This window comes from Rhinolophus ferrumequinum, chromosome 16, assembly GCF_004115265.2.
Source record: "Rhinolophus ferrumequinum isolate MPI-CBG mRhiFer1 chromosome 16, mRhiFer1_v1.p, whole genome shotgun sequence".
NCBI lineage: Eukaryota > Metazoa > Chordata > Mammalia > Chiroptera > Rhinolophidae > Rhinolophus > Rhinolophus ferrumequinum.
Window position 1 is genome coordinate 33,950,134 of NC_046299.1, and position 21,644 is coordinate 33,971,777.

The 21,644-nt window shown below is 36.8% G+C and overlaps 1 protein-coding gene across 5 annotated transcripts in view; it reads right to left on the reverse strand.

Moving 5' to 3' along the window:
• A1CF (APOBEC1 complementation factor) overlaps positions 1-21,196 on the reverse strand; it is a 76,502-nt gene extending 55,306 nt beyond the window's left edge. For all 5 annotated transcript variants that reach the window (XR_004425318.1, XR_004425317.1, XM_033130662.1 and 2 more), the window contains exon 1: positions 21,113-21,196. The gene's annotated coding sequence lies outside the window, so the exon portion shown is untranslated. The remainder of the gene's footprint in view (positions 1-21,112) is intronic.
• Between the last annotated feature and the right edge of the window lie 448 nt (positions 21,197-21,644).

Sequence of the window (21,644 nt, forward strand, 5' to 3'; positions counted from 1 at the left end):
TTGGGAAGAGATCTGGGTGAAGTGAGAGATGTATTTGGGGGAGAACGGTTCAGGCAGAGGGCCTGGCAAGTTTAGGGTGCCCTCGGGTGGGAGCTTATTGATGGAATAGCAAGAAAGTTCACGTGGAGAGGACAAGCTGTGTGAATGAGGAGAGAAGGGCAACCAGGTCACGTAGGATCTTGTAGATCATGGTAAGGACTGGCTTTTGCTCTGAGATGGGAAACCAGAGGATCAACAAGATTTTACTTAAGTTTTAACAGGATCCCGTAACTGTTTAGAACACATTGAAGGGAATGGAATGAGACTGGGCCTAAGGGGAGAAAAAGAAGGCGTGTAATGCAAACACAGGGTCTGGTCCTGTTTTTATTTAAAATGTTGCTATTTTAAATTGTGAATTTTCCACATTGATTTTGATTTTTTAAAATATTACATTACAATATCATTTGCCTTGATTACTGTGTTTTTGATACGTCTTAAGTTTTGCATTCAAGGCAGTGTCTCACTCACCTCACTCTAGTTGGTTAGAGGAGTTACGGGGAGAGAACCAGTTAGAAACCATTGAGACATGTGATTACGAGATAACAGTCGCTTGGACTGGAATGATGATAGTGGGGGCTGATGAAAAGTGGTCAAATCTTGGATCTATTTTACAGATAAATTGGATGCATTGTGAGAGAAAAATGAGAAGTCAATGTTGACCTCCGGTTTTTTGGCCTGGGCACCTGGAAGAATAGAGTTTCCATTAACGGAATTGGGGAGCCGCAAGTTTGTGGGAGAAGAGCAGGAGCTCAGTTGTGGGCTTGCTGATTTTGAGATGTCATTAGATAGCCATGTGGAGAGGTTGAATGGACAGTGATATATATGCGTGAATTTTACCGGAGAGTTCCAGATAGCAGACATTGATTTGGAAGCTATCTGCATAGAGATGTTTAAGCTGTAAAGTTGGATGAGATCATCTAGGTACTGAGTATAGAAAACAGGTCCCAGGACTGATCTCTGGGGCACTCCAAATTTTGAAAGTCAGGGAGACAAGGAGGAACTGGCAAAGGAGAACGGGATGGGAGAAGCCAGAAAGGTAGGAAGAGAACCAAGTAAGTGAGGCGGTCTTGAAGCCAAGTAAAAAAAGGATTTTGAGGACAAATGAGTGATCGGGTGTGCCAAGTCCTGCTAAGTCAAATAAGATGAAGCCTGAATAGGAACACAGACCCCAGAGCTGGGCTTTCTGGGTTCAGATCCTCATTCTGATGCTTACTGTGGGTTCTGGGAAAGTTCCTTAAGCTCTTGGTGTCTCAGTATCCTCACCTGAGGAAGTAATGGTATTTCTCTCAGGGTTGTTGTCTTACCTGAGTAAATATGTAGCAGCGCCTTTGGAAGATTTCCTGGCATATAGTAAGTGATAAATTAGTGTTAGGCCTAAAAATATAAAATATAAAAAGGAAAAAAGGAGAGGCAATATAATCACTAAGTACATCAGCTTCTCAATTCAGAGATGTTGCAGTAAGAAATTCCACAAGTTTGTGGAGCAGTACTGTTACCTAGATGCAAGTGACTGAGAGAAGAAAGGGGCAAAAAAATGAAAGTTGCATGGAGAAACGTTACAGACAGTATTACAGGAAAGAATCATGGATACCTTCTTCCCGCCCCAAGCATCTGTTTCCTCATCTGCAAATTGGGGTAACAAGCAGATTGTCAACAATGCTGTTGTGCAGACGAAATGAGAAAACACCCGTGAAGAAGTATTTAGTTTAGGTCAAGCATACAGCAAGTGCTTCAACATGATTTACTAGTCTTATTGCTAAGACTTATGTTGGAGGAGAGAGGCAGAGTGGAGGAATAGCAAAGTGATTCCGGAAAGGGCCTGCTGCAGATGAGAGCACTTCCTTGTGTAATTTCCTTCCTTCTCCTTCTTCCTTATATTCATTCTGGAAATGGGGTGAAAGTGGGGCTAATAATATGAAAAACCAGGGGTCTCCTCTAGCTCTGCCAGCTTTCATTACTCTGTGGTCATGTCTCCCCATCCTCGAGGACTGCTTTTTTCTTAGCAAACGAATACTGTGTTCAAATATATACTTATTGCCAAGCCTGCTAAGTTCCCCTCTTTTGTTCCTGTACCTCCATCCCGGTGGAAACTCTGAGCCTCAGTTTCCTTACATATAAAATTATGTTAGTAACAGTTTCTACTTCAGAGAGTTGTTTTGAAGATTAAATAAGAATACATTTAAAGTATAATACTTGTAGTGGTTCCTCGTATTTACTAACCATCCAAGAAGTGTGAGTTGTTATGTTACTTTAAGTGTTATTATAACTAATCGCTAATTCCAAGGCGTAGAATTTCAAACCCACTTGCAGAGAGGATGAAGTCCCAGCTCTTTAGCATGATGCATTGTTTCTTCACGGTTAGATCCCAGACTCCCTTTCCAGTGTCATTCACATCCCCTGCCACTGGGAATGACCTTGTTTTCTGACACTTTCTGGCTCTGTGCTTGGATGCCCTTCACTTTCCTTCTCATATCCGCTCACTTCATTACGTGACACTATTGATCCTTCTAGACTTGATTGCAATGCTGTCTGCTCTGGGATGCTTCTTTTAAAACCCTCCCTGGGTAACATTGGGTGCCACCTCCTCAGTGCTCTCAAGAAAGCCTGCACACCACTGGACAGTTGCACACAGTAGTAAAATTATTTGCTTCTTGACTATCTTTCTCACTACACTGTGAACTTCCTGAGTAGGAACTTCACAGTAGGGAGTATGTTGTACAGCAGGTACTCAAATAAAATGGTTTCCCTCAATGTCATTTGGTTATAATGTTAATAAGAAAAAAAAAATTCCTGGCAGGGGCCAAGGTCTGTATAGGTTTTCTTCAAGGACCCTGGTTTCCTCCCACATCCCAAAGCTGACCAGGTGAGGTGACCTGGCGTGTCTACACTGTCCTAGTCTGAGGGAGTGTGGGTGTGGGTGTGAGTGGCTCTGCAGTGGATGGGCACTTGTACAGGTTAGGTTTCTGTTTTGCACCCTGAGCTGCTGGGATGGGCTCCGGGCACCTTTACCCTGAACTGGAATAAGCGGGTAGGAAGAGTTATCTTACCTGGTTTTATTAGTCTTTCTTAAATGTATGTGTGGTACATATTTATTTTGATGTTTACTCTTAGAAGGGTTTTGGATCTGTATTTAGAAATTTGGTGATGTTTTTGTGACCAGGAATAAGCTATAGAAACTTAGCTCTTGTTTATATCAATTAGCCTGTGGTAAAATTGGTTTCATTAATAAGTCATTTTCACTTAAATTCACACTTTCCAAGAACGTCTCAATGACATTAAGTGAGGACTTACTATACTGATCTTTGTTTGCCTGGAAGCTTAGCCTGACATTATGCTAAGTACTCAATAATTACTTGTGAAACAAATGAAAGACTTGGGATGAGCCTGTTATAAATTACAGTAACGTGCACTCGATCGGAAGTGAAATGAATCTGTAGCATGCAATGTCCTAATACTTCGTATGCTTGTTCCAGTCGCTTCCTGAAAGTTCTATCCTGGAATGAACTTGCTTTATGTGAGAAATTGACTTGAGTGGCTTCTCTGCATGTATGAATATGTCATCATATTTGTGTGAGAGACAGGAAAGTAAAATTTTTAGAATGCAAATGATTGAAAAATAGAGTTGACATGTAGATTTACTTTTCTTTTTCTTAATGCCTTTCTGGTTTTATAGTTGCAAATTTAGTGCCTATTTGGTCAAGAAAAGAAAGAACTAGAAGTTATTGGGGGTTCAATATGTCTGCCTTCCTGAAAGTCATGGCGCAATAGCCAGAACATCTCACCTCCTTACTTGGTTGAGACTGCTCGGTAGAAATTTCCAGAGTTCACTGTTGGGCAAGGTCAGAGCTGCTGTTCCTGACCTTTGACCCTGATAGCCCCAGGTCCCAGCGGGTCCTGGCACAGGGAAGGTGTCAGGGAAACAGAGATAAGAAGGAAGCTGGAAGTGAGAAGCAGGTTGTGGGATAGGGGGTGTTAAATCTGACATTCCCAAATCTAGACCTTTCAGGGGGATAGTGTGTGCCGCTCTGCAATTATAACCCAGATTTGTCAAGAGGAAAAGCATTTATTTTGTACATAAAAAATGATCCCACATAGAGAAACACATAGTGGAAGGAAAATAGGAGAGATTTTTAATGGTTATTTAGATTGGCCTGAAGTTATGGCAATGCTGGAAGATTTTAATGCCCTAGTGAAGCCTAAGTTGGTGGCAAGGGAAACAGAGAAAATGGGAAAACCCGTTTTTGTTTTGTTTGTTTTGGTTTTTTAAGTTTCTTAAAATTGTAAATAAAGTTGTTTATAGTATATATATTTATTTTACTTCAGTAAGTTCCACAGTTTCAGGGCAGGACAGGCTTGCGTTTAAATTTCAGTTCTGCCACCAGGATTTGAAATTTTATGAGATCCTGTTTCCTATTCTAAGAAAATAATAGAAACACTGATACCTATCTTAAGTTTTTTTTTAAAAAAACAAAAGGTTAAATAAATCAGATAATGGATATGAGATCACCTAACATAGTGTTTGGCATACAGAAGGTGCTAAATAAATATTCCTTTTTTGTTCCTTATCTGTTTCTTTGTCTGATTCACCTTAGACATCATCTGGGGTTCTCCGCATGGTTATTCTCCTTTCTAGCAATTGTCTGAGGTGAAGAGAAATAATGTTTTGAATGCATTATCTTAACCTCTTCCGTATGGCTTTAATAATTGATCTAGTTATTTCATTTATGTTTGTTTTCATTTTTCAATAGGAAAAATTCTTAAGGTTCTGAGTCTGTATATCTTGTGTCTCTTTGAGCATTTTATTGTTATAATGAAAATAAGTCAGACAGAGAAAGATAAGTACCATATGATCTCACTTATTTGCGGATTCTAAAGAAAAGAATAAGTGAATGAACTAATCAGAAACAGTTTGGGAGACAATGAGGAAAAACTGAGGGTTGCTAGATGGGCGGGAGGGGTGGGGGGTGGGGGGAGGGGGAGGGGATTGGAGGGCAATCGGTGACCATAGGATGGCCACGGGCTTGAAAATTAATCTGGGGAACGTAATTTGGTGGTTACCAGAAGGTAAAGGGGTTGGGGGGTGGGGGATGAGGGTGAGGGGGATCAAATGTATGGTGATGGAAGGGGAGCTGACTCTGGGTGGTGAACACACAATGTGATTTATGGATGATGTGATACAGAATTGCACACCTGAAATCTATGTAATTTTACTAACAATTGTCACCCCAATAAATTAAAAATAAATTTAAAAAAAAAAAAAAGAAAATTAGACACAACCTAAATTTCCAGTGATGAAGAAATATTTGAATAAGCAATGGACAGTGAAGCTAATAAAATTAATGTTATAGTAGAATACAGGTATAGTGATTCAGATAGATATTTGTGAAATATAATCAAGTAGGAAAGGAAGGCTACAAAACAGAATGTGTAGTCTCATTTTGTTTGTCTTAATTTTTATATTCACAAAGATTTTGATTATAAAAGGCTAACTGATTAGATCTGGGTGGTGGATTAACAAATTATATTTATCATTCTTGCCTATTCGTCTATTTTCAGCTTTCTATAACAAAGAGCTCTTACTCTAATAATTAAAAAAAATAAGTTAAATTACATTAATAGATGAATGTCAATGAAGACAGACAAGTCATATAAAAAACTGTGAGATTCTATTCTGAGGAAACTCATTTATTAGAAAACAAAAAAAATGTTGAAAATAATATAACTAAGCATTCAACTAAAGAACTAGGAAAGTAACAAAAGACTAAAGAAATTAGAACAAATCAAAGATAAAAGTAAATGAATAAAACCGAAAAAATCTGTAGACTTGATAAATAAATGGAAGAGCTGACTAAAAAGACTGGCACCTTAGCACATGTCTGGCAATCTTGACAAGGTAAAAAGAAGAAAACCTATTTTAAAAACAAGGACAAAATGAATATAAGCGCTGATCAAGAGATTTTTCAAGAAAATAATGTTTTTATCAATATTGAAAAATATAGATGCAGTGGACAATTATCTAAAAAAGTGTAAATTCTCAAGGTATCTCAAGGGTAAGTTAAAAATTTCAGTGAACTAATAAAGTATATTGAAAAATTCAATGCTGTCCTTCCAAATAGCACAAGGCCCAGGCGATTTTATTAGGCAAGTTGTACAAATAATTTAAAAAACTAATAATCCTTTCATTATATAAAGACTTTGAAGCATATAAAAACTGGAAAACTTATGAAATTATCTACAGACTTATCATATCTCTGATATAAAGCAGACAAATATATCACAAAACAGAAAACTAGACCAATATCACGCATAAGTATAGATATGAACTGCATATAGCAAAGTATCAAAATACTAATATACAATAAACATGATTTTATTACAAGAATACAAAGATTATTCAACATTAGTAATTCCAGTAGTTCAATTTACTTCATTTATAAAGAAGAAAAAACATATGATCATCCCAGTAAATGTAAAAGTGGCACTTAATAAAATTCAAAACCCACTACTGGTTTAAAAAAAAACCAAACTCTTACTAAGTTAGCAATAGAATAAAACATCCTTAAATTGACAAAGAACATCTATCAGAAACATGAATCAAACATCATGTTTAGTAATGAAACACTGCAATCATTCATTTTCATTAAAAACAAATCAACTATACAAAAATATTAGAAGTAATAAAAGACTACTGCAAAAGGACAATTATAAAATAAATGTTCCCTATTTAAACAGAAATAACAAATGTAATGAGAAAATATGAACTGTATAAACAAAACATAAAATAAGAATAAATTTAATGCAAAGTATCAAAATCTATATGAAGAAAATGATAAAATTTTACTGAAGGATCTAAAAGCCTGGGTAAATGGAAATCTTATTGTAAAGATATCGGTTCTTCCCAAATTATTAATCTAATGCAATGCCAATTTAAATTCCAATAAAATTATTTTGATGCCTGATCACTGCACTGTACACCTGAAGCTGAACAATAATGAATGCCAACTATAATTTTATATATATATATATGTGTGTGTGTATATATATATATACACACACACATATATATATGTATATACTTACAAGAAGCGGAGTACAGCATTAGGCATAGAGACAGTGGAAATGTAATGGCTGTGTGCAATGTCAGAGGGATAGTGGATGGGGGGAGGGAGGTTCACACAGTGTGAGGGATAGAAATGATAAACGTCTAAGTATTACTTTGTCTTGTGCACCTGAAACTAATAATAATAATAAAAAAATCAGTTAAAAGCATTGCAAGTAGTTGTCCCTAGGGAGTGGTTGCCTTACCAGGGGTGGAGAGGGTGGAAAACAGGAGATTGCTGTTGTAGAAAAAAAAACAAAAAAACAAAAACAAACAAACAAAAAACAACAACAAAAAATTATTTTGAAATTTGAAAAGTTGATTCTAAATTTCATCTGGAAAGAAAAATGTGTACTAAATACCACAACATGTATTGAAAGTATAGAATTATTTGGAGCCAGCCTAATCAAAGTTAAAATTAAAGTAGGCACAGGAATAGACAAATAAATTAATGGAGTAGAGTAAAAAGTCTAGACCCATAGTTTTGTTTATATTGGAATTTGCTAATAGGTGCTATTTCAAATTATAAGGAGATCATAGACAATTTGAGAAAAAGATTGTTGGCATATCATCTCACAACATACAAGTATACCAATATTCTAAGTGGATCACAGAAATAATCTTTAAAAACGTTGTATAACAGCTAGAAGAATATATGGGAGAATATTTTTATAGTCTTATGATGCAGAAGGTCTTCCTAACCAAGCATATCAAGAGCCATAAATAAAAAGGCTAATCGATTTGACTACTTAAAAATTAAAAACATCTGTAATGGTGAGAGAAAGTGAAAAAGAAGCCACAGACTGGAAAAAAAAATTGCTATTTATATAATATACGGAGAATTAGTATCTGTAATATGCAAAGAGTACTTTAAAATCAATAATGAAGAGACTCACAAATCAGCGGGCAAATGAGCAAAGGGCATGAACAATCAATTCACAGAAAAAAGAAATAAAAATAGTTCATAAACATATCATTTAACTGTTGTAATTTTCTTTTTAGTGATCAGAAAAGGAAAAATAAAACAAACAAGATATCTTGGTGTTTTTGCCTATTATGTAGAAAAATTGGAAAGATTTCAAATAATAAAAATAAAAATAGCTAACATTGACTGAACACTTAAACTTTCTAAAAATATTAAACGTGATTAATTCATTTACTTCACATTAAAACTCAGTGAGGTAAGTATTATTACTCCTATGATATAGGTAATAAACCAAGTTGGAGAGGTTAGTTAATGTGCCCAAGGTTATTCAGACAAGTGGCAGACCCACGGTGGGAACCTTAGTAGCTTGGGCCCAGAGTATATGCTCTTAATTACTAAATTTGACTTTTTCTCAGTGTCCTCACCTTAAAAACATAGGCAAATGGTGGCAGGGGGAGGAGGGAAATTAATATCTACCCAGATTCTTTTAAAGTGTTGCTGTGAGGAACACATGACACCATGATGAAACTGATGAGGTTGATATTGTGAGTCTGTATTCTCTTCCAAAGGGACAGTTGGTCTTGGTCATTTAAAGCACTCTGGAAATTTAGCCTCTTTGTTGGAATGAAAATGACCTATTGTAACTCAGCTCATTTGAGTGATGCTATGGTCGGACCATCTAATGGTTCACTTGGACACATTCAAGACCTGACCCCCTTTGGACATGATCTAAAATGGACCCATGATCATTACAAGCCTGTTACACACTTGGTCATACCTCACTGAAATCTCTCTCCTTAGCAGACTATAGGGTCTTCAAAGGTGACTAAGTGATGTATCACTTGGCAGGATCTGACTTGGATTTCATGTGAATTCCTATTTAAATATTTAAATTAAAGTGTTGGTTCCTTCTTCCCATTGATCTTTAGCTCTTCTGGATTGTACAGCGCCAGAGAGGAAGAAGTCAACTATGGATCAAATACCTGAAGGAGTAGGTAGTCAGTAGGTAGTGGTAGGTAGTCAAAGCTACTAGTTCCTCTCATGGGCACCAAACACAACTGTTTTGGGAGAAGATTCTCCTTCTACCTCCACCTTCAAATGTCCATATAATTCCTTTTTTGTTTGTTTGTTTTTGCTTCTCCTGTGTCTTACTCTGTTCTATTCTTTAATCCTGTATTTTGTTCTCTCTCTTGCTCCCTTGGTGATAATCTTGGCTAAAGAAGTCGCTAATTTTATCAAGAAGGTACATTACACTTTTAAGACAAGGTATTAACTATTGTAAAGCAATGTGCTTTAGAAAGTACTGACAGACTTTGTAAAGAAAATTGCTATTTTTTCAAAGATGTATAGGGCCAGCCCGTACTTTGATTACTGTTTACTGATGCTTAAATCTAGAAACCATCCTATTTAGAGTCACTCCAAGTTCTAAATAGAGTAACTTAAAACAGCAAAACCTAAGACACTGGGGAAATTGCACCACAGTAAAACTATGTATAGAGAAAAACATAACTATACTGGAGGAAAAAATACTATTGGAGCTACTGACTAAGAATTAATCAGAGAAAAAGAACAAGGAGATGTAGACAAATGATTGTATTGCAGTTTTTGTATATGTCATTGTGTATATGCATACATATGTGTACACACACACAGACGCGCGTCACCTGGACAAAATCAGTGACGACCTATGTTTTTCCAACTTTTTAATTTTTTTAATAATTCAAAATGAGAAATCACACACAATCTCATTTGAAAAAATGTTACCCAAACTCTTGGGAAAGTTAAGCATATTCATCTAGTCCTCACATCATCGTCGCAAAACAATCCCAACAGCTAGAAATTTTTTTGTTCTTTTTTTTGTGAGGAATAAGTAATTTCAAATAGAATGAAAAATAAATTAATTATTATTTTAAAAGTCTTTCTAAAATTGCATAACTTATGGTCCAGTAGAAACACCTGCTTCTTTTCAGCATATTCTCATTAAGGGGATATTATAGAGGTACATTTTATCTGCTTCAAAGGACATTTTACCATTTATTTGCTTAAAATACCCTTGAAATATCAAGAAGGAGCCTTTAAATCCCTGGAATTTAGCTTGTAACTGTAAATAACACAAGGAAAGATAGGAGAAACGCATTCATCTATGCACATCTTGTCAAAATAGGACTTTGAGATTTAATCGTAATCCTTAAAATTTTGAATCATTATTAAAACATACTCCAACCTGGCACCAAAAGATTATTTAAGAATAGCCATAGTCAACACCAGCTGACAAAAGTATAAGATGGAGGAGCTATGAAGCTTCCCTACCTGGCTTCACGTTATAATCGCCTGTACTTGGGCACCACCCACCCTACCCTAGAAGGATTCTGATTCGAATGGTCTGGAGTGATGCCCAGGAAATGGTATACTATTTTAAAACCTCCCCAGGTGATAGTATGCAACTGAGTTTAGACCTCCTGAATTAAGCTCCAGTCTATATATGTTAAATGTCAAAGAAGACAAAATAGGGGAGAGTAATTGAATTCATTCTACCTTCCAAAGAGATAGGATGGATAAATAAAAATTTTTATTAAAAAAGAAGAAAAAAAAATCTATGAAAAAGGTAGAGATTAGATTATAGGAAAAAAGGGAATAATTTTAAGATTCTCTACGTTTTCATCATTTCTGATGAGTAAATGTTTTCCTAATTGCTCATACTTAGAAATAATGATCTTGAACTACCAAAAAAAAAAAAAAGTATACATTCTTCCTAGATTCTGCCTGAAGTGATTTGTTTCCAACTCAGTTTCCATGAGGACCAACCACAAAGGTATTCATATTACCACTGCATGCTTAAAACTCTGACTTGTCTGGTTTATACGTATGGCGAGGAAGCAAAAGCTGTGAGGTTGAGAAAGGAAAGAAAGTAGAAAGTAAGGATGGATTTCAGAAGAGAGAGGAACAGAGGTAGGAAGTATATAACGAGTCAAGTTAGCAGCAAAGCTCCTGAGCAGATCTGTGAATCCTATTGCTGAAGTCCTTTTTGTCCAAAATAACCTCCAATATGGGCTCCTCCTGAAGTCTGGATCTTAACTTTTCCTCCTGCTTTCTGTACATATGTATCTTTACTTGTTCCTGTTACACTGCTGCTCCTATTCCCTACCCTCTTTTCCATTACTGGACTTAACCTGAGTTCAGCCAAAGTGTAGAATGAAACTTCACCACTTCCTATTTCTGGACACTGCCTCTCTCTGTTGCGTACTACTGCTAGATAAGACTCCCAAAAATGTCCCTTCTAATATTCTCCTGCTCAAAAACCATCACTGGCCTCATCACTAACTATAAAGAAACAGTCTATTCCCTTAGCCTGACTTTCAGTGCCTGCCATGATCTAGCCCTAACTCTCCTTTCTTGATTATCTCTCAATGAAAGTCTAGAGCTATTCTGTGCTTGAGCCCAGTAGGTCTCCCAGACACACCAGTTACTTCTTAGGTTCCTTTGTACTTGTTTCCCATTTGCCATGTGCCTAGAATTCCCATTCTTCTTACCATAATCTCTCTTGCTGAGACAAATGCATGCCTGCTCCATCAGGTTCTAATGTGGTTATGTGGTATATATGTAATAATGCACAAACATAGACATGAGTGTATGCATATAAACAAGGGTGAATAAACTGACAGCCAGTGTCAGCAGCACATCACCCAAGAGACCTCCGTATACACTCCTTTCCTTCTGTAACTAGCTCTGACACCACCACACCTTTACAAATCCTCCAGCTTCTGCTCAACTTGGGTAAGAATATCAGAAACTCTGAAACAGAGATCCTCATAAGTGACTTATTCTTGGTGACATTGAAGATTGATTGAGAGATTAATAATAATAATTTTTTAATCCAAAAAGGATTTTGGAAAATTTTAATAGCAGATGAAAACTGTGCATGTGTTGGAGGAGGGAGTGGGTGATGGGGAGGAAATGGAGAGCCTTAAAATCAGACAACATCAGGAGCTTTCTATGCCCTTAAGGTTATGCTGTGATGGTTAATTTTATATGTCAATTTGACTGGGCCACAGGGTGCCCAGACTTTTGGCCAAACATTTCAGATGTGTCTGGGAAGGTGTTTCTGGATGAGAATAACATTTGAATGGATAGGCTGAGTAAAGCAGCTTGCCCTTCCCAATGTGGATGGGCCTCATCCAGTCCACTGAAGACCTGAATAGAACAAAAAGGTTGAGTAACAGGGAACTCCATCTGCCCCAGGACATCAATCTTTCTGGCCTTCTGACTTGAACTGAAATATGGACTTTTCTTGGATCTCGAGCTTGCCAGCTTTTGGGTGAACTAAACATTGGCTATCTTGAGTCTCCAGTTTGCCAACTGCAGATCTTGGTAATTCTCAGCCTCTGTTATCATATATGCCAACTCCTTATAGTTAATCTTTTTAGATAGATAGATAGATGGATAGATCTTAGTGAAACTAGTAAATAGTACTAGTATCTTAAAGGTACTAGAACAATGACAACACTAAAAAATCTTTATATGCTTATATGCAAATATCTATATCCATGTCTGTATCTATATCTATATCTGTCTATCTATCTATCTATCTATCTATCTATCTATCTATCTATCTATCTATCTATCTTAACCAATTGGAATCACAATTGGAATATTGTTCTGTTTCTCTGAAGAACCCTGGCTAGTGCATATATTTAAATGTTTTTGGTGTTGTCGTTGTCCTAGTACCTGTAAGATCAGTCTACAAATGGCTGTTGTGTTATCTTCAGTCAGTTATGATACCCAACTCTTCCTACTATGCCTGCCTTTTTAAAAGACATCTGGGAAAGAGAACTGGAAGAGTTTAGAAATTCTAGAATGTCATAGCTTCCTGAGAAGGGTAGAACCATCTCTGGCTGTAGCAACGAGGATGAAGAGAGGGAGGACCATAACCTCCTCAAAGACATATACTCTTCTTTTTAGCTTTTCAGCTCTTAACACTGAGCCTGGCACTTAGCAGACACTTCCTACATATTTGCTGAACTGAATGGAAATTTCATGTAGCCCCTCTGACTACTAAAGACTTTTTTCTTGTCCTCATTTCAAGTTTCACCAAATGAAACTAGAATACACAATATTTTGTCTTGTGTTGTTCACTATTGATTTACAAGTAGGAATGTGTCATAATAAGAAAACCGTGGGATCATGGATTCAAACTGACTTTAGGTTCTAAAGTCATAGTTCCTCCACCTCTTAAGAACTTTGTAAACAGGGGTCAAGTTATTTAATCAGGTCCCAGTTTCTTCATTTTGAAATTGGGGATGACAATGCCTGCCTCAGAGAGTGGTTATAGTGATCCAAAAAGATAAAATGAGTACACAGCTCAGAGTTTGGTATGTGGAACTCAGTAATGATTTTTTTTTTTACCTCTTCTACCTCTTCCCCTTCTCTCTCCAGTTAGGAGGCTCTTCTTTAGAACAAACAATATTGTGCATCTGTTACGTGCATAACACTGTTAGGTCTGAGAATTGAAAAATAAGTAGAATAACTTTCTTGCCCTTCAGGAACTCCCAATTTAGTATTGTAAATAATATTCATTTTCCAGCAATGTCAGAGACCTTGGAGGAAGACGTGGTCAATTATCTTGGGGCTGGGATTGGAGCTCTGGAAAATTCTTCATGGGTTCCTTGATTTTAGGGACAAATGTACAATATATCTTTATCTCCAACACAGCAGCTAGAAAAATGCTGAGCTTAAACAAGGGGTCAGTCAATCGATTTTAATGGGTAAGTTAACATAATAATCCCAAGGTTACTCCTTGGAGGCTTTTTATCTCGTCATTTCCCTTAAAACGGACACTGACACCAGTCCCTTCCATGGCAGTTCTGATGCCCCATTTAGCTCCTTCCCACATCATTTTCTCTTCAGGAGTCTGTTGTCATGCTTGTTCAGGGGACTGAGTTTGGGGCAGGTTATATTAGTTCATTCTTGCTTTTTTGTTGTGTTAATAACCATCATAGTTGACAGTCTGCATCTTTATACCTGGCTTTGAGTACTTTGATGGGTTTTTGTTGTAACCATGAAAACAACAGAGCTTGAGAGGTTTGCACTCTGGTATGGGGATTCAGATTTCTGTTTTGGTTCCCTTGCTAATTACCTAGGTTTCCTTAAATCATTCAATATCTAGGAGGCCCTGCCTGTGATAGAGAACATCTCTGCCTTGGAAAAACTGCAACAGAATCAGGGAGAAATTGTTCCAAATTTTCACCACAAGCCCGGGGTTGAGACAGTGAATTTCTAAGCCACCTGACTTCCCGTCTCAAAAATACTTTCTACATGTTGACCTCACATTTTCTCTTTCTTCAAACCATTTTCTTCTAGTAAAGCACTGTGTCATCCACACGGAAATGAGACGAGAATGATAGCAATAGCTAAGGCATGTGCACACTTACTTGGTGCTGTTCTAAGCATTTCATGTGTAATTTCTGATCTAATCCTCAAAACAATCTTGACTTTACAGAAAAGGAAAACAGACACAGAGAAGTTAAATAATTTGCTGAAGGCCACATAATTAGGAGGTGGTGGAGCCAGGACAGCCCAGGTGTTCTGGGCCCAGAGACTTCCGCTTTAACACTATAATCGTTTCCCACCTCGCCATATTAACACTGTGCATCAGAGCTTTGCTTCATTGGCATTTAGGGAATCGTTTGAAATCTTGAGATACTGAATTATTATTATAGGAAATAGTGGGCTTTATGGCTAATTTGAAAGGCAAGTAAAAATAAGCATTTCTAGACATAGATTTTTCTTTTATCTGAAAATATCCTGAGGGGCCATATAATGGCATTTCCTGGATGATTCGAATGTAAGTCAATGCACCTTTATTAAGTAGCTTTTATCTAATGAGGGAGCGACATGGAGGGATTGGTTTGTGGTAAGTGTGATGCTCAAATGACTTTAATAATAAATCAAAATTATTTAATAAGGTAAATAAATGCTTCCTCAAAGATCAGACAAATACCTGCTGTTTAAATACCTTATATTCTCTTTTGGTTACCCGTGGCATTTCCACCATGGACCATATCTCCTCTACATCTTCTCTTCCCCACCATCAAAACTTACTTGTCCTAAGTACCATTCCCACAAGGCTTTACCAGACTCCTCTGCCAAATTATTCTAGGCTAAAGCGTTCCTAAGTGCCCCTCTCACTCATGCTCTGCATCCCAACCAATTTGTATTTTAACAAGAAACTTCTGATAATATACTCTGATTATCCTAAATGAATAACACTATTGAGGCTGGCGAAGCTATTATTTGGGAGCATCTGGGTCTTAATTTAAAGCTCCAAATTAGGTTAGTTTAAATATAGGACTCCCTTAACATCCAGAGACCTAGCAGCCCAATTATTCTTTCCCTGGGGAGAAGGGTGTGTTCTCTAGGTGGTAGGTGCTGTGTCCTCCTAGACACCAGCAGAATTTTGGTGTGAGGCACCTAAGTCATTCAGGACAGTTACTTTGCATTTTCGGAGATGCCTTCTCTATGTTCAAGGTGCCTGTGCCTGCCCATATTTCCTCGGGGATCTGGGCCTGGCAGCCTCTCAAAGTCACAAAAGAGGCCTCCTTTATCTGAATCTCTGGCTGTGTCTGTCCATGAGACTGGGCATAGCAACGACGGTGGGACTTAGAGTGAAGGGAATATTCCTCTTAACTATAGGGGTTCTGTTAATGTCTCCCAGAATTTGTGTAGAATCAGGCTGAATTAGAAATGCTGTACAGTGAGAGGTGGTGTACAGGAAAGGGCCTGCCTGAGGATTGGGGTCCTGCCGTGGGGTTCTCACCCTAACAAAAAGTGGCTTTCATCCTTGGGAAACTCAGTTAGCTTTTCTCTGTCAAATAAAAGACCTCACAGTTTCTTTCTAGTTGCAAGATTCAGTGCTTTTCAGTGTTTCGTTTATACTCTTTGCAGGGTGGTATATGCCAGATTGCTGGAGTTCACTCCTGTTTCTACCACTTATTAGGTGTGTGACTTAGGGCAAGTTTATCTATGTCCATAAGACTTAACCTTCTTATTGGAGAAATGGCGTAGCAATGTTACTTATTCAGTAGGATTCCAGAGGATTTAACAAGTTAATCTATGTGCCTGTCACGTGGCAGGAGTTATATAAGGAGGTAAGAGCTGTTATTAATACTATTGTTATCATTATCATAGATAGTCAGGTCAAATTTGTTGGTAGTAAATGCCTTAATTGTGAAGTACTGCTAGGGAGCTTCAGGAAAGACGATTGGAAAAAGGATTCCTGAGATGAGCATTTATATGTGCCAACATAGTTCCCCTCCAGGGTACCAGATTCTGATTTCTGACTTCTGCAAATCATCGAAGGCATTAGGTGCTTAAGTACATCTAATAGATCAACTTGCTTCATGCAGAAGGCCCCAGATGAAAAGATAAGCACTAAACACAATCTAATAGAAGAGCTGGGTAGAAGAATACTAAAGGTGAGGTAATAGAAATGAAAAACAATTGTATTTACATATAATACTTTGCCAATGCACTGCCAGCCTTTTAGGAGACGCTATAGAATCCTCCCTTTTCTTCTTTCACTATGTTAGTTATAGCATTTGTACTGGTTTAAACCTTTTTAGGGTAGTTTTCCTCTGGGATCTGCCTGGGACTGGTTTTCCTCTCAAATTCCATGTGGATTCTCATGACTGCTCTCCATAGTGTCACCTACCCTCTTCGTTAACTTATCAACAAATCAATTAATGTCTAGAAGTCTCCCTACATAATCAGCACTATGCTGCATAAGCAGAGCTAAGCTTATCCACTCTAGGCGAGAGCGACTTTCAATTCACTAGCCTTGTACAATTGGAATGATGAATAGCGACTCGGCATACTACATCGACAATGAAGAAATTTGGCATAAAAATATCTAAATGAATTCTTTTGTATAAAACGCATTGTAAACCACAATCATCTATAGAAATAAAGTATTATAGTAGTTAATTCTGCTATATAAATCTGGTGTTCTTTGTATAAATTAGGCACCCCAAAACAATGATCATTTTTAGCAGCCAGAGGAAGAGAAGACATTACTACATCACTGAAAGTGAAATTTTATAGAATTGCAAACCAATTTGTTCACTTAGTCATTTCATCTGGCCAAATTGCCATGTATTAGTTCTCTTTAGCTGTATTATTTACTGGGGCAGAACATAGTACATAACCTTGCAAACTAGAGGTAGTTATCTTAATCTTTATTATTTCCCTCTTAATACCCTCTTGAAATAAGCAAACCTGAAAAATGTTTTCCCTATGGTTAGTAATACCTACATATATAAAATTACATATACATATCTGTATAAGGGGAAAAAAAGCTTCCTTTATGTATCTTAAAAAAATTAGAGAGCTCAAGATACCAGCATATTTTAGTCAAGACAACCATTTCTATAAAAGAAAATATTTAAATTTGTGGTTTGGATCAGTAAAAAATTCAACACAAAATTTTAATTTATTAAAAATTCTAAATAGTTTTTAAAAACTGAGAACCTAGTTGGACTAGATTTGATAGAGTAAAATGACAAACAGCTTTCCTGATCCAATCAGCAGTAAACATTTGTTAATAACTGCCAGGATTTTATGGTATTGGGCCAAGGAGCAGATGGGATTTAGATTTCTAACACCGAATGTCACTGCAGTAGTGCTGCTCCTTTTCCAGATGCTTTCCCTGGGGGCAGTTTGGACTGTTAGAACTGCACTTTAGAGGAGCCTGGTTACTGTTTTCATGCATAAGATAAAATGGTGTTTATCCTCCGTCGATCAATACCGTCTTGTTTGAACTTATTGAGTCATTTAGAGACGCATAAGGTAAGGAAAACCATTGTGCAATAGTACCTAACGTACCACCCAGCTTTCTGAGGAATGACACCATGTTTCTGCGAAAATAAGACCTAGCCGGACCATCAGCTCTAATGCATCTTTTGGAGCAAAAATTAATGTAAGACCCGGTCTTATATTATATTTTACTACATAAGACCAGGTCTTGTATTATATTAAAATAAGATCGGGTCTTATTTTAATACAAGACCTGGTCTTATATTAAAATAAGACCCAGTTTTATAGAATAAAATATAAGACCGGGTCTTATATTAATTTTTGCTCCAAAAGACGCATTAGAGCTGATGGTCCGGCTAGGTCTTATTTTAGGGGAAAAACGGCAATATTCTAAATGACAGTTATTGAGACAGATTTTTAACATCAAATAACTGTGTGATGAAATGAACCACACTGTGACATGGTGTCCTGTCGGTTTCAGTGAAAAGGGAATTGGGCTTTTAACTTAGAGTTTTCTTGAGTAACATTCTCTTAAATAAAACTATATTGTTTGTGTGTGTGTGTGTGTGTGTGTGTGTGTGTGTGTGTTTTAGAAAGAGAAAATTATACGTTGTTGTCTTTCTCCGAATGAATGTCATAGGGTTACTATTTGTGGCTAATCCAAACTCATTATTTGTGTTCAATTTTTGATTTACACTATATTAGTACTGTTTTGACAAAGAGGAGCTAATGGGTAGGTTTGGAAAGTTTTAGGAAATTTTTTCCAGAAGTTGTTACAAATAGGGGAATGGAAAGGGAAGGGAGTTTTGCTAAATTCCTACTATGTGCTAGGAACTGAGCTTAACCATTTTGCTGTATCATCTCATTTAAACTTCACTAAATTCTGTAGGGCAGATTTTACCCCCATTTCACATTTGAGGAATTCAAGATTCCGGGAAGTTAACTATCATGCCCAAGGTCACAAACCTAGGGCGTTTTAGAACAGGCATTCCAACCCAGCTCTGTCAGGAAAATAGTCCAGTGTCCATTCTATAATTAATTTGGGACATCTCTAAGATAAGCATGGTCCTGTGTGATGGGAGTTGGCTAGACTGTAGGTCGAATTGAATTACGGTGATTTCAATAGCAATAATTTCAATCAACTGTTGTTGTGAATGCTGGACATGGACTATAAAAATGATTTGTTCTTTCTTAATCTGTGTTCCGAGAAACTCCCATCACACAGGACCATGCCTTTCTGAGACATTTATGTGTGTTCCTGAAAGATGTTCTGTTGTAAATTAAGCTTAGGAAACAAAACATTGCCTACTCTCCTAGATATTCACAATGAATGAACGTGTTTACACATAGCGTAAATCCCCAGTCATTGTGAGTACAATTTAATGGTGACACTCTTGGACTCCGAGTCAGACCACCCGGCTGGGGAACTTGGCTCTGCTGCTACCTAACTGGGTGATGTTGAACCTATTAGGTAACTTGTTTGTGCCTCAGATTTCTCACTTGTAAAATGTTATAAGAGTATCTACATCATGTGGCTGTTCTAAGAATAACATGCGATAAATGCATGGAAAGTGCTGAGAAGGGCACTTGGCAATACAGTGCTTAATAAATGTCTGTTGTTATTACTCAAAACACTCATATAGTACCAAGACCTGCTTTAACTTGTCAACCACCATTTCCTCAGCTTACTTGACAATGGAGTCACTTTTTTGAGCCCTGAGCCACATTTATTGATGTCCACTGAATACAGAATAGAAATGTGTTTGAAATGATACAAACCAACTTGGTATTAGCCCAGTTGGAAAGAATAACTAAATATTTAGTGTTTTTATATCCATTATGTCATTTTATGTTTGCCCATACAACTACTTTCTTTTTTCTTGTCAACTCTCTTCCCCCTGCCCTTACACTTAATAAATAAGAAATTGGAACAGTAAAATGTGAGAATTGTTTCAAATAGGCAGTATCAAAATGATTCCAGAAAATATGGCCCTTACAAATGAACCTGTAAGTTATTTGTGTATTATCCTGTAGTTAGTAGGGGAGGGCCTCAGTGTTTTGACAAGTAAGTCATTTCATTGTATTTCCAGAGCTATACTCTTATTGTATGCATTTCTGCACATGTTATAAAGGATGGTTCAGACCAAAACAATAGATCTTTGCTCCTAAATTATAACTAGAGTTGAGGTCACCAATGTATATTTTGCAAAACACTAATCCTCTCACAATGAACAAATGATGCTGTGTTTTTCATCTTCTTGGATCTACACATCTGAAAAGTTCTGTAGTAGATAAGCATGTTTAACTTGAAACACATTCTTTTTAAAACTTACTTTGGCAATTATAGAACAAAAGTATTTCAGAGAATTTTAAGAGGTTTTTGGTAGGAATGGGCTGTTCCTGGTAAGTGCTCTGATTGATTTATTTCTTTAGATAAAATGCCATCTTATTTTGTTTGTGAATCATCTTTTTGTAATGAACAAAAAGATTTGTGAAAATATATCCACCGCACAGTTGCCCAAACCATCCTATAAGGAAAAGATCTAATAACTAGGCATCACAAGGATGAGATTTAACACACTCAAAGCCAATTATTTGCCATGACTATTTTTGTTTTGTTTGTTAGAATGAAAAGTAAATAGTTTAGGGCATTCCTTTGGTTAGTACAATAATGGCAAAGAAAATAGCAAGAATTCACCAAGGTGTTTTTTGTTTTTGTTTTTTCTTTTTCTGGTGGTGGTGTAGGATAAAGGAGGGAAAAAAAAGATAATTGAATATACTAAATCTAAAGTATAGGAATTAAGACCCATACAGAGAACTCAGAATCTGACAGTCGAATACTATTTCTCTTGTTAATTACATTTTGAGCTTCCCAGAGTACTAGGACCAGGATAGGTAGGCAACCACAAATCTCCCTGCTGTCTGACTATTGCTAAATAAACTTCTAGGAAACATTAGCCCTATTCTTGAACCCGAAGTGGTAAGTACATTTTTATAGCCTGAGAAAATGATTAAATCAAGGAGCAAAAGATGGCCGCCATCTCATTTTGAGATTATATGAACATTTCAATATTTACTTTTGTTTTTAGGTTGCTTCGTTAGTATAAAAACAAACTAGAAAAATCCCTGAATTAGGCTCTATAATAGACATAAGTAAACGCTGTTTTAATTGCATTTCTACTGATCCACACTGCACAATTTGACAGAGTCGAAATAAAAAAAGCAAAACACATGAACCATACCTGAGTGATTTCAGAGATCCCCACCCGGAAAAGGTTTCCTTGATTATGGAGAATTCAACGTGTCACTCTGGTTATGTTCTAATCATCATATCAAACTCCAAAGGTTCAGTGGCTTTAGGTTTGGTTTACAATTCCTGGGAGTTAAACTTTAACTCGCCCTGTCTCTTGCATCCATACAGCCCTTTGACCGGATAATTGGGTCACTACAGCCCAAACAGAATCTACAAAACTACTGTTGTCATTTGTTTACAAAATTAATGAATTTTGCATTAAAATACATTGACGTGAATATTATTTTGAAGCTGTTTTAGCAACATATATTTAAAAAGTGGAACTCACTGCATCGAAGTAATAATCTTTTTTATTTGTTGGCTCCCTTATTTTCTGCTATGCCAAAATGACGTTAAACTTAAGGTAACTTAGGAGAATTTTTTTTATTTTCACACATTTTATATCACTGTATTACATGGAGTAAAGTATGGAGTTTTAGGTCAAGCATGAAGATAAATACTAGCTTACTTTTGTAAGCTAA